This window comes from Meleagris gallopavo, chromosome 14 (assembly GCF_000146605.3).
Source record: "Meleagris gallopavo isolate NT-WF06-2002-E0010 breed Aviagen turkey brand Nicholas breeding stock chromosome 14, Turkey_5.1, whole genome shotgun sequence".
NCBI lineage: Eukaryota > Metazoa > Chordata > Aves > Galliformes > Phasianidae > Meleagris > Meleagris gallopavo.
In genome coordinates, this window is record NC_015024.2 from 631,322 (window position 1) to 644,360 (window position 13,039).

The 13,039-nt window shown below is 44.6% G+C and overlaps 1 long non-coding RNA gene across 4 annotated transcripts; it reads left to right on the forward strand.

Moving 5' to 3' along the window:
* Nucleotides 1-3,061: 3,061 nt before the first annotated feature.
* LOC104913093 lies at nucleotides 3,062-12,695 on the forward strand. 4 transcript variants are annotated; one of them, XR_004161276.1, is made up of 3 exons: nucleotides 3,062-4,452; nucleotides 7,403-7,476; nucleotides 11,021-12,695. It is a non-coding gene; the product is annotated as an uncharacterized LOC104913093 (long non-coding RNA). The 4 variants fall into 4 exon arrangements; XR_004161277.1 differs by having other exon boundaries at nucleotides 7,419-7,476; XR_795123.2 differs by lacking the exon at nucleotides 11,021-12,695 and adding an exon at nucleotides 9,564-10,584.
* Nucleotides 12,696-13,039: the final 344 nt, after the last annotated feature.

A 13,039-nucleotide genomic window follows, 5' to 3' on the forward strand; every position in this document is an offset into this window, starting at 1 on the left:
AGCTGGAAAATTAGACTTTCAATTCAACATGTCCTTTGAGCTCCAATCTCCTAATCAGAATCAGTGAGCAGTTTGATTTGTCCCACTTTGCTTACAGAGTCCAAGAAAGCTATTCAAATTTGTTTCACATAACTTTAGGTCTCAAGTCACAACATCTCTGTGGAAGAAAATACTCAGAATGATCCTGAGAGACTGCTTGACTCTTTTTTTTTAAAGAAACAACCTTCCCTGCTGCCTCCCATACCATTAGCCAAGCAGGCATGCCATCTTGCCATTGGCTTTAGAAAGCTCTGTTCATTTCCAGGAGAAATGTGAGCATGCAGAAATACCTTGGATGTGCAAACTGCTCTGTGCTGAAATCCAGTTTAACTACTCCGGGAACACACCTCTACCCTCGGTTGCATTGCCTTTACCTCAAAGGATCCTCCTGTGGCTATAACAGGGCTGTGGGCTGATAATTGAAGCTAGCTGTGCTGGACTGGACCTGAATACCTCTTGTGACAAGAGAGCAGTGCCGCATTTCCCTTGTGGAGGAAGCAGAGCAGCTTGCGGGCTGCTGAAAAAGCATGGCTCCTTGGCCACGTCTAAGGTCTCCTTAACTGACATGTCAGAAGGAGATCTCTAACTTGAATTAGAGCAGCCTATTCAACTTGTTACGTAAGATGAATGCAAGAACAAGATTAAAACACTCCTGGAAAAGCCACTCTTGAGCACTGAAGATCAAGAGCAGGTGTCGAGCTACTGGGATGACCAAGCAGGTGGCATCAGATTTAATGAGTGACAAAGGAACCTCAAGTGAAATTAGGCCAGTGGTTCCCACTCTGCTGGAGAGCTTTCTTTAAACCTGCTTGCTCTGCAAACTCTTACTGGGAAGGCGAGAGGACACACAAAGAACAAAGGCTCCAGAACACCTGTACCATCAACTAGCAGCAAACACTTTCTCTTCCTTCTCTCACAAGACCACAAGAACTCAAGGCAGAGACAATTCCTCTCAGCAAAAGACCCAGGAGAAGAGGGAAAGAGAAGGTCTTAGTTGACCATAACTGTTCCACCAACTTTAGCTGGCACACTTGCTTCAGATTTCAGATGGCATTGGTCCAACACTGATAGTGACGGTATTGGGGGACAAAGTCAATGGATGTCATCTACCTGGACTTGGGCAAGGCCTTTGACATGGTCCCCCACTACATCCTTATCTCTAAATTGGAGAGATATGAATTTGAAGGCTAGACTGTTTGGTGAATAGGGAACTGGTTGGAAGGCTGCAGCCAGAAGGCTTTGGTCAGTGGCTCTATGTCCAGGTGGAGGCCTGTAATGAGTAGTGTCTCCAGGGGGTCCATCTTGGATCCAGTATTCTTGAACATCTTGATCAACAACAGGCTATGGGATTGAGTGCATGCTCAGCTACTTTGCTGATGACACCAAGCTGAGCGGTGTGGTTGATACAGCAGAAGGAAGGGACGTCATTCAGGGAGATCTTGATCAAATAAAAAGTTGGGCTCTTGTGAGCCTAATTCAGCAAAGCAACATGCAAAGTCTTGCACTTGGGTTGAGCTAATCCCAGATGTATACAAACTATGAGAAAACTCCTTGAGAGTAGCCCTGCTGAGAAGGACTTAGGAGTCCTAGTCAGTGAAAAACAGAACGTGAGCCAGCAGTGCATGCTTGCAGCTCAGAAGGCCAATGTTATCCTGGCTTCCATCAGAAGAGGGTGGCCAGCAGGGTGACAGAGGTGATTGTTCCCCTCCACTCTGCACTTGTGAGGCCTCATCTGGGGTACTGCATGCAAGTCTGGGGCCTCCAACACAGGAAAGATGTGGAGCTTTTGGAGAGGGTCCAGAGGAGGGCCACAAAGATGCTCAGAGGGCTGGAGCATCTCTCCTATGAAGACAGGCTGAGGGAGCTGGGCTTGTTCAGTCTGGAGAAGAGAAGGATGCAGAGAGACCTCATTGCAGCCTTCCAATATTTAAGGGGAGTTTAGAAACACGAGGGAAATCAACTTTACATGGGTAGATAGTGACTGGACAAGGGGGAATGGTTTTAAACTAAAGCAAGGGAGATTTAGATTCAGTATTCCAGTCAGGGGGAAGTTTTTACTGAAAGAGTGGTGAGGTCTAGGAACAGGCTGCCCAGAGAAGTACTGGATGCCCTCTCCCTGGTGGTGCTTAAGGCCAGGTTGGATGGGGCCTGAGCAATCTGATCTAGTATTTGATCTAGCGGCTGGCAATCCTGCCTGTGGCAGGGGGTTGGAACTTGATGATCTTTGAGGTCTCTTCCAACCTAAGCCAGTCTGATTCTATCATTCTATGATTTGGTATATCATCTTGTCTCTATGCCCTTGGGCAAGTTCTGGTCCTCCCTTTCCCAAAACAGAGACAGTACTGCCCACTGATTTGAGAGCCCACCAGAACAGCAAAGTGTTACTTCCTAATGGATGATTGTTCTAAAGCAAAGTCCTTGGGGAGTTAATTACCTACAAAGGCACTCACCACAGACAAGCTGAATCACATGTTCCTGACTGTATATAGGAGCTTCTGCCTGGCTCCAGCCCTTCCTAGCCCCAGCCCAGCAATGGTCCCTTCTGAGAAGTTTCTTCCCTTCTTTATTTTGATAAACAAAATGGAAGGGGCCTTCTCAGCACTGCTCACATCCCCACCACCTCCTCCAGTCAAAGGACTAGCTACTTCTGGATAAGTTTTATATAGTTTCCTTCCCTTTTAGTTGGAACAGAAGAGACCAACATCTGATCCAGAGGTCCAGCCTCACAAAAGTCAGTTCTCTGAGGAAACACAGAGTGGTCAGCGGGTAAACACAATGGGGCTGTTTTGAGCACAACACCACACTTCCAGGTCCCAGGACCTCTCAAAGCCAGATTTAAAACATTGTGCCAACATTAAAAATTGCTGCTAAACAGGCTGCAGTAGGACAAAGGCAAATCATCAAAACCACGTTTTTCAGAACACTTTCACTGAAATCACCTATTGGGCACACATGGAACATAGCATGAGCTTTTTTCTATTTCAAATTTACATTTATTTGCTTTAAAAAAAAAAAATCAGAACTCTGATGATTCCCCATGAAATGTGGTTCAACCTCCCTTTAAAACATAACTTCAACATCTATGTGAAAAGCTATGCCACAATGGGGGTCTTCTGTGTTCCTTCCTATCAATGAGCAGCCACCAAAAAAAATGAGTATTTTGCAGAGAAATTCCTCGCTGAGCCAGCAGAGAACAAAGGATTGTCTGTGGTGGGTATTCGCAGGTTGTAGCTCCAGAAACTTGCAGCCTTCCTTGATTGCCAGTGTAATGTGACCTTTATGAAAAGTCAGGGGTGAGGCTGGCTAAATCAACAGGAAAAAAACACCCATTTTGTTCCTGAAGTAACAGTTGAGATTGAGGTTTGACATCGATTTATCTCCAACCCAGAGCTTTAGGTCAAACAGAGATCGGTTCCACTTCTGATTTCCAGTCAACTTTTAACCGTCACACATAGCAATCTTCCCATGGTGACAGTGCATTTTCTAAGGAGGAGTCCAACATTCTCTGTGCACGTTTCCATTCACCCCACTGGATACACGTGTGTACGGGGCACATGCCTCAGGGGGCACTGCTGCTTCTTGTGCAATGGTCAGAGTACTTGGGCTCATGTTCTTGCACACATTTTGCAGAGAGTGGATTGCAGAAGCTTTGGTCTGTGTGTGAGCAGCAGCCAACTTGTTGAGTGCACTGTGATTTGATTCAGACAGGAGCCAGACACATCCTTCCAACTTTGCTCTGGCTTTAATTCTTGGCATAATTTCACGGCTTCTGTCAAGTCCCCAGAGAATTAACTTTATGGGAAGCCAATGAAATTACCAGATCACGTTTCAGCCTGCTCTATTGATAGTCCTCTGCTGCCCTGCACCTGTAGCAGCGTACTAACATTTTGAGGAAACAGCTATTTGATGCAACTCTACCTTATACAAAAATTCTGTAGGAGCTATAACACAAAATATTGAGGCCAACAGATAAGCATAATTGTGGCACATTCAGCATTACTTGGTAGAGAGGAATTTTTGTTTATTGATTTATTGCTATCCATGGGAACAGCATTTCCCGGCATCAGTAGTACCCTGAGCAGTTATTTCAGTGTAAAATACTGGCAGGGCAGAGCTTTCCCAGCTGTGTCTCCGGGCAGAAGAGACTGGCTTGCTCCTTCACCAGCTTCCTGCACCTCCTTGGCCATGCAATCTGCAAGATGATTCAGCACGGGATCTGTGAGATGGTGGGAGTGAGATGGGATGCTACCACAGAAGGGGGCCCGCCAGGGATAACCAGTGCCTGGGTGCTTAAAGAGAAAAATTCAAAAATTCTACCTGAGTTCAGGAACTTGAAATTGGGAACTTCAGAAATGTGCCTCATTTTGAAGAGTGATGATAAGTCAAGCAGGATTTGTACAGACACCATGAGAGGTGAGTACAAGCTCTAAATTCAGTCCTGCATGATTTTTAACCACTCCAGTTGGATCCTTTTGGCATTACAGTAACAATCTTGGCATCATCACTCCCACAGTTGTCTGCAATTAACAGTTGCACATTTGAGCCTCCTTGTGTTCATTCACAAGCAGGTTCTGCCTGAAACCCCACTGAGACTGCAGATGAGACCACGGAGTAAGCTCTGAGACGTTTGTAGGGACGAATTTCAGACCTTCTTTTTCTTTTGTCCCTGATCATCAGAATTTTCTTCCTAGAATGAATAATCTCTTTTCCATTTGCTCTGTTTTTCTCTCACAGCACCGCTAGTGCTCTCAGAAATAACAGCAGTAGGTCAGACAGCAGTGTCCTAGTAGCAACTTTTTGCTCCCTGACTGCCCCAGCTGTGAGTGTATCAGCAGTTATTAGTGCTGCAGCCCCCAGAAGTATTTAGCCTCTTCAGCTGGAAACTGAAAGTCTATCTACAAAGAAAAGCCAGATGATCTGGGAGGCTGTTGTTCTCATTTGTAGCGTACGGTCAGTAAGAGAGAAAGCAGAATGTGAATCAATATCCTGCTCGAAGGACAGGATTAGCTTTAATGGAACAAGAGTATAATGCAGGGAAATTCATAGTGAAGTGCTTTCCCATACCAGAGGAGCTTACTTGCTGATGTCACATACTGTTGCTGGCAGAACTGGGACTCAGAAAGTGACTAATGGCCAAACTTGCCTTAACCACAAGGCATTTCTTGGCTCTTGAACATTAGAATGAGTAGTTTGTATTTTGTCTCAATTAGAAGTGAGCTGTGGGTATGGAGACATTGCACTCCACGTTTAAATTGCATTTTGAAAGCCATAGCTTCTTTTCCATGAGGAGAGAAGAGGAAACCGGAAGCATATACCTGCTTGTCAAGTTAAGATAAAACAAATAGTTGCAGAACTTCTTCCTGCTACCTTATGATTACATGACTTCCTCGGCTTCTCCAGAATGAAAGATATTTTACTGAGAATCCTCATGTTTTCACAGATCTTTATTGAAGCTTTTTAGATGCTTAATTGCCAAACCCACCCTGTCACTAGTACTCCCATGCCACTGGCTCGAGTATTTCAGTACAAAGCAAAAAAAAATAGAGGCAGTCTGAAAGAAAACACCATAACAGAAAAGCCTAGAACAAGAGATGACTGAGGAACTTTTTATTACTTTTGGTTCATTCAAGGCTAGTTTAGTGCAAAGCCTTCCAAAGCTTTGCATTGCCTCATCCTTCCAAGGCTGATGGTCTCCATTCCAGTCCATTTTCTAAGGTATTAGTTTATCCCCAAGCAGCCCATACTTAGTTGAGATCTTAGTTTTGCAGAGCCGTTAGCTTGCCAGTACCCCTGGGAGACCTACTAGACTTCTATTCTAATGATCACAGCCTGACTTTTGAGACTTCCTTGCCTTCTTCCTCAGACCCCTGATCATAACTTGAACTTGTTTCCCACAGTGTCATGAAAAAAGTGAGAGGATTTCAGTTCCATCCTCTCTCTATCACTAATAGAGTAACACCTTGAAATCCCAGCTTCTAAGTTCTAACAAGCTTTGGAGAAACAAGCAGAATTTCTATTAGATCAACAGTACAAGCTATAGCACATATTCATAATACTAGCCTTGCTTTTCATCCCACACCACTTTCTTCTTCCATCAAATAGCTTAAGTTGATATCTGCAGCCAGTTCCCTACACCTTGTGGCATGAACCCTAAAAAACTGTCTTCTGTGCTCATTCCAGCCAAAGCCAGAGAATAGGAGATTGCTTGATAACTGAAAGGGTTCTGACCTGATATATTGAGAAGATCTTGCTACAGCCTCACTCTTCCATTTGTTATTTATATAACAAAAGCAGTTCCTAGACCTAAAGATCATAAACTCTGGTCCTGGCTTTGCATTACAGCACATTCTATTGCTTTGTTTGCCAAAGGGAGGAACTCGGAGGAAAAGGAAGAAGACAGTTTATCCAGTTGATAGACCTGTCTGGCTCACTCCAGCACAGTAGACCTTCACTCCAAAGAGAATCAGTTTAGTTCTTTACCAGGTCATTTCATCTCATTGGCAGCTGAGTAATCTATTTGGTGTTAACAACTGGGAATAAAATCACAGAACAACTGATGTCAGAAGGGTGCTCTGCAGATTGTCTAGTCCAATCTGCTCAGAGCACAATTGCTCAGAATCGTATCTGGTAGGGTTTTTAATATTTCCAAGAGTAGAGACTCCACAGTTTCTCTGAACAACCTACTCCAGTGTTTGTCCACTCTACAATAAGGGCTTTTCTATTTCGAAATGGAATTTCCTGTGTTTTATTTTGTGCCCATTGATAAATCCTCCTCCAAACCGAGCCTTCCCTACTCCATACTAGATAACTCCAGCTCTCTCAGCCTCTTCTTTTAAGTTAAATGATCCAATTTCTTCATGCTCCTCTTGATCCTCCATTTGGTACATTTCGGTGTGTCCATGTCCCTCCTGTACTGGAAGCCCAGCTGCATCTCACCAGAGCTGAGTGGAAAGAGGAGCATCTCCCTCCACCTGCTGGCAACGATTCCTCTAATTCTGAAGATGTGCCACAAAGGCACACTGCTGGCTCCTGTTCAACTAGGTGTCCACCAAGATCCCAAGGTCTTTCCTCTTCCAGCTGCCTTCCCGTTGGGGGTTCCCCATCCTGTAGTACTGCCTGGGTTTGTTTCTCCCCAGGTTCAGGATTTGGCATTTCCTTTTGTTGAGCTGAAGGATGTTCCTGTAGGCTCATTTCTCCAGCCTGTCTTTCTGAATGGCAGCATGGCCCTCCAGTGAATCAACTCCTACTTCTAGCTCTGCACTGCCTCGGTCTTCTATACAGGAATTCATCTGAAAGACAGTGATTAATTTTTAAGTACCCACACAGAGAGAATTCTAAAATTTATTTTTGTTGTTTTCACCAGCAATATGCTCTTACAGGATCTCACGGAGCTGTGCCTGAAGCCCAGGGATGTGCATGCACCAACTTCACCTGTGCGTAAGTAACTCATAGCTCAAACACCTGATATCCAACATTCATGCTGGAAAAGGGAGAATTCTACTCAGCTACAATGGCCTGCATCCTATCCAGTCATTCTTTCTTTGTCTGGTAAACTGAAATTATAGAATTAAAACTTAGCAGCTGCAAGTGAGAGAGGCCAGTATCCTCTGTGGATGACTCATTCCTCTTGTGTTTTTTTGGGTGATGGGTTCCTGAGGAAATGAAAACATGTCAGTGTCTTTTTTTCTCTCACTTCCTTACACAACACACTGTTCTGCTGCGTAGACACACTGGTGCACAAATCTGTGGCTCCTCTCTGTGTCAGGCTATGTGTGCTGCCTGATCTTCTGTACCACAGAGGCAATGGATTGTGACAGAAGTGGTGTCATGGCATGCCAGCTGCTGTCTCTAGTGTGTTATGTATGACCAAGGAGGATGGAAATACCTATGAGATGGACAGAGATTGAAATGGGAGTAAGGGTGAGAAATGGAAGAGTGGCCACGTGCTGTTCCAGCAAAGTGATGACATCCAAGTGATGCTTGATTTTCAGTGGAAGAGCACTGAAAACACCATGTGTTACATGGTCTTGCAAGACCATGAGAAACCAAACTGAGGAAGTCAAGTAGTGGTTGGTTTTTGGTCATAACTCATAACTCGTGATGCCCTGCTTTCCAGATGGCACAGTATTCACTGAGAGCCTGCAGCTGGTAGAAGTAGCAAGGTCTCACCTCCTCCAAGCCTCTTTGAGGTGAGGATGAAGAACACAGCTAGGGGCTGGGGCCAGTGGAGCAGTATGCCAAAAGGAGTGGTGCAGCATGGTGGCAAACTCCATGAAATGATGTGAATTCTTCTGGCCAGCTAAGCTGAAGAATTAAAGAAGCAGGTTTTACCTGCAGACACTGACAGATCAGTACCCAGGCGTCCCAGTCCTCTCCTTTTATCCCTCGGCTACGCTGGGATTGCAGAGCTCTGGCCTCTTAGAAGGAGCTGTTTTGCCATAGAGGTTTTCCTGCCCTCTGGTGTAGTGAACCCTAAATCAAGCCCTTGGCTTTCTGGTCCTAACATGCTGGACACGAAAGGGGCTGACATATCTGAGCTTTTCTGATGCTCTATGATTTTAAATGCTTTTGAGACTTCTGCTCAAAAATGCTCTGCTTTGATTTCCATTTAATTTCCTTAAAATTGTCGCTGGAGCTGTTGATATCTCTGACATGTGTCAAACGCATCCTTTTCTCTGCTCTTTCTCCTCTACTACGCAGTACATATAGAGATATATAAAAGAAAAAGGGTTCAGCTCAGCACTTCACCATCCTCCTCCACATTTCTTTGAGCACTCGTTCCATTTTTTTTAATTAAAAAAAAAATCACATAGCATAGTGCATCTAACTGAACATATAATTGTTACATGTAGAGTTTCCCCAGAGAATTATATGATCTCAATCTGTCTTCCTCAGGCAGCATATAATCATGCAATCTACTTGTTCTTTGCTGCTTTTTTTTCTTCTTCTCCCCAATCCTTGTAGTAAGTCTTCCATCTTGTCTAGACGTTTTTGACACACATTGCCTGATCTTCAGCAGCTGCAGCAGTTCTGTCCTTCATATACCTCAACAGGTGTATAAACAGGTCCAGCACCCCAACAGCACACAAGTTCTAATTCCAGTGTGCCAGCATTGGGCAGAGACCACAGCTATTCCTACCCCTTTCAGCCACATCTTTTGCCTCAGCAGGGGGCATTTTAATTTTTTTTAATATTGGGACTCCCTCTTAATGGGGAAACACCCGCAGTGACCAAAATTGTCTGTGATTGAAGATCACTGGCTCTGGATGCTACAGTAATCGCTGTTAATAGGTAGGTATGATCAGAATTTTTCCACTTCAGTAGGATTGAATAGGAAAAGTAGGGCTGCCACCTTTTTTTCTACTTTTTTTTTAAGAAAAAAAAAATAAAAGAAGAAGATGGTATTTCCATCCAAAACCTCTTTGTAAATGGAAAGATGGCTGTGATACTTCTCGGAAACTGTGGCTTGCCTGCCTTGCCTTTCCATTGCCTCTCTTACCAGCCTGCATCCTCCATTATTACAGCACAGTTGGAGCTCTGTAAACCACCTGCCCAGTATGGGAAGAGCTGAGACAATACAGCATCATGTTGGCTGACCAAATATTCTCCCCGTATTCCCACTGAGTGCTGCAGCAGTATTTCGAGCTCCCATCGGAGGCCAGGACAGCATGCTACTACTGGAACAGCTCCGTTTTCTGTCAGCAAAAAGCGCTCTTTCCATCCCCAGCCTGAATGGCAAAAGTCCTTCAGCTAACAGAGACAGAGGTTAAGTACTGCCTGAGTCTGGCAGAAATCTCCTTTCCTAGTTTGTGCACAGCTTATACTGGGGCAGAGAAAGGAGAATTAAAAATCATGTATTTCGAAAAGCATAAACAAGATTACCTTGGTGTAAGTTCACATCCCATCAGCTCTAGCTTTTTGCCAACTATCTAGCAAACATGTTCCAAGGCAGGAATGTTTGCTGAGACAATATGTCGCATTTTTTAGGCATTTGTACAAAGTAGAATTGAAATACGTAACGAGGAGTATTTACCTCTCCAACCTGAACATCGAAACTGCCTAATCCACTTGAAGATTAGAAACATACCAGGGTGCTGATGTGTCCAAAAGGCATAACTTTGGATCCAAGCAAGAGATTTGAAGACTGTGCTTACACACCCTGAATGCCCCAAGTACACATGCCTTGCACAGCAACTGCAAAGCCCTGGGCACTCCAGAGAGGAGGAAATAGCTGCAAACTGTGTTCTGCTGAACCCAGGGTTCCTCAAAGGCAATACACCTCACTCCCATCTTTGACCACCCTGCTCTGCTGCCTTTGCAGAGCTGTGCCCGACCTGGCAGAAAGCAGGGAATTGCTCTTTTCTGGTCTTTGGGATGTGGTCAACGAAGCCAAGGCCACTGAGTGAATCAGAACTACCCTGTGTTTCCTTGTCTCGCCAGCCACTGATACTTGCAATCAATCCATTTACAAATCCAGCCTCTGCCACCAATAATAATAATAATAATAATAACAACAACAACAAAACTTGAAAAATATATATTGTAGATATGCTTTTATTTACTCCTTTTTTTAAAAAAAAAACTATTATTATTATTATTTTATTATTTTGGAGCCTTCACGGATTGCATTTAACAGGTTCTTTCAGCAACTACAAAGTGTCTTGAAAAATTCCTTGATCCAGGACTTGTCAATGAAAATCAACATTATGTTGCAGCAGAGCAATGTAACCTTGGTACAGGTTGCATTTGCATTTGCAGTCCTTGTGAAGAAACAAATTGCTTCTCCATGAGTATCCATGAGAAACTGAAGTAGCTAGAGATCAGCAGGCTGTACATCTGTGTCCGTCACAGCACTTCTCTCTGAAGCCCAGTGCAGAGTACATCAGCCCTGGGTGCCAGGAGACCTGACTGCTTGACTCTGACACTGACTCATTTGTTGACTGGTAAGTCATTGGAAATGACTCATTTTATCCCCCTGCAGATGCTGCGAGGGTTACCCTGTCAGTAGAAAAGCTTCCTACAACCCATGGCTGAAACTGGCAACAAATACTGCATCAGCACTCCTGATGAGCTCAGCTCTTCTCGTACCATTTCACAGAACTAAGCAGGGGCTATTCTGCAATGGGAGCTGATGGAAACTTATCAAAGCAGGACCCAAAAACTCCAATGGCTCAAAGCAACACATGGGTGAGCCAAGTGAGAAGCCAGACCAGATAAACAAAGGGAAAAAACAATGTGGTTTATCACCATTTGCTTCACATCCAGTGCTATCCACAACCAGCAACTACCACTACCAGCCCATTGACAGTGGCCAAGGCTATGCCACGATGCCTGGGCAGCAGGGCCCTGAGCTGCTACTATGCCATTTAGAAATGCTCTATTTTCCCAATAATATTCTCTTTACTCCCTTAACTGGCAGCCCCGATCTGCCAGATCATTAATGAGAAACTAACGAAGAGTGTCAGGCTAATAGAGAAGCAGTAATGAAGATTAATCTCACCCCAGAGAGCATAACAGGCCTTTTTGGAGACTTAGTGCACCACAACAGCATTTGGAGGGTCAAAAATAGGGCAATAAATGTTAATTAATAGCAAACTTCTCTTTTGCTCTTAATTATGAGTGGTACCTAGGGATTTCAAATAAGCCTCTCACTCCATTCTAGCTACTGCTTTCCCAAGCCAGGACAAAAATATGATGGCAAATGTGAGCACAAGTCTCTCAAAGCGAACCAACAGAGCCAGAGAGACTAGGACTGCCTAGGCTTTATTCCCTGGTAGCAACTACACGTCTTTGTTTCTGAAGATGAGTTGGATGAACTTCTATATGTACCTGGAGTGAGGTAAGACCTTAAATGAGCAACTCCTGCACCTTGGGCCAGACCAGGTTCCTCTCTCTATAACAAGCTCCTGGCACTCTCTGGGAGCCTTCGGAATTAATTCTCCCATGGTGCAAATCCTCACTGCATCTCTTCTTGACAAAGGATGCTGCAGATGGTAGAAATGTATATAAGGCTGCTGCGTGCACAGATGTTACTACTGACCCAGAGAGTTCCTGAAGGCTGAAGCAGCATGGCAAGACCATGCATCACCACAGAGCCTTGCTATTTGGGAATGTGACTGAGTTCCCAAGCCTGCTGCTCACTTCCCTTGTAGCCTTTTGTCACTTCACCCCTTCACCTCAATTCCTCATCCACCACATGAAGGCACTTTGGTGGCTGAGATCAAAGTATCCCACATAATGCTACCACCTCTGGTGCTTGTTTGACCATACTACCTCATGCAACTGCCTTCAAGACATAACTGTGGCAACAGCCTTCACATACATTTAATGAGGATGCTACCACTCTTCCTTCATCTTCCCTATGTAAATCCATAGGGAGAAAAAAAAAAGGCAAAAAATACCCCTAGACCATTCCTATCATTATAGGGAAAAAGCACCAAGTTTTGCTGCTCTAGGTGATCCATAAAGCAGTAAGCAATTAGGATTCCTGCCTTGCCTGGCTGGAGCCCAAATGGAAGCAAACCCTCTGCAGGCGGGACAGTCCTTCCAGCTCCGCAGTCCCACAGAGGGGAAACGTACCGAGTCTAAAGAAAATCAATGACTTTGCATATGCTGTATTCAGAGAGGTGTCTGGCAAAGAAATTGCCCTACTTACCACAAAAGCAGCAACAGTGCCACTGCCACAGCAGGGGACAGACCAACTCCAGGCCTTGTTTCAGATCTTGTTTTCCTAATTGGAGCAGGCTGTGCTGCCAGCAAGAAAACAGGATTCTTCACAAGAGCAGAGGTACATATCTCCCACTACATTTTTGAAGGTGAGACAACAGCTCCATGGCAGCGTTTAACTCTTGCCCAGTTCACATCCACAGCACCAGTCCGTGCTCTCTCTCCAAGAAAGATATAAAGGGGGAAATCAGTCAGCTGCAAAGATGGGTAGTGGCTGCTGCAGTCAAGGACACAGCTGCATGTTCTGCAAAGAAATGCTTGGTTTGAGCACTTT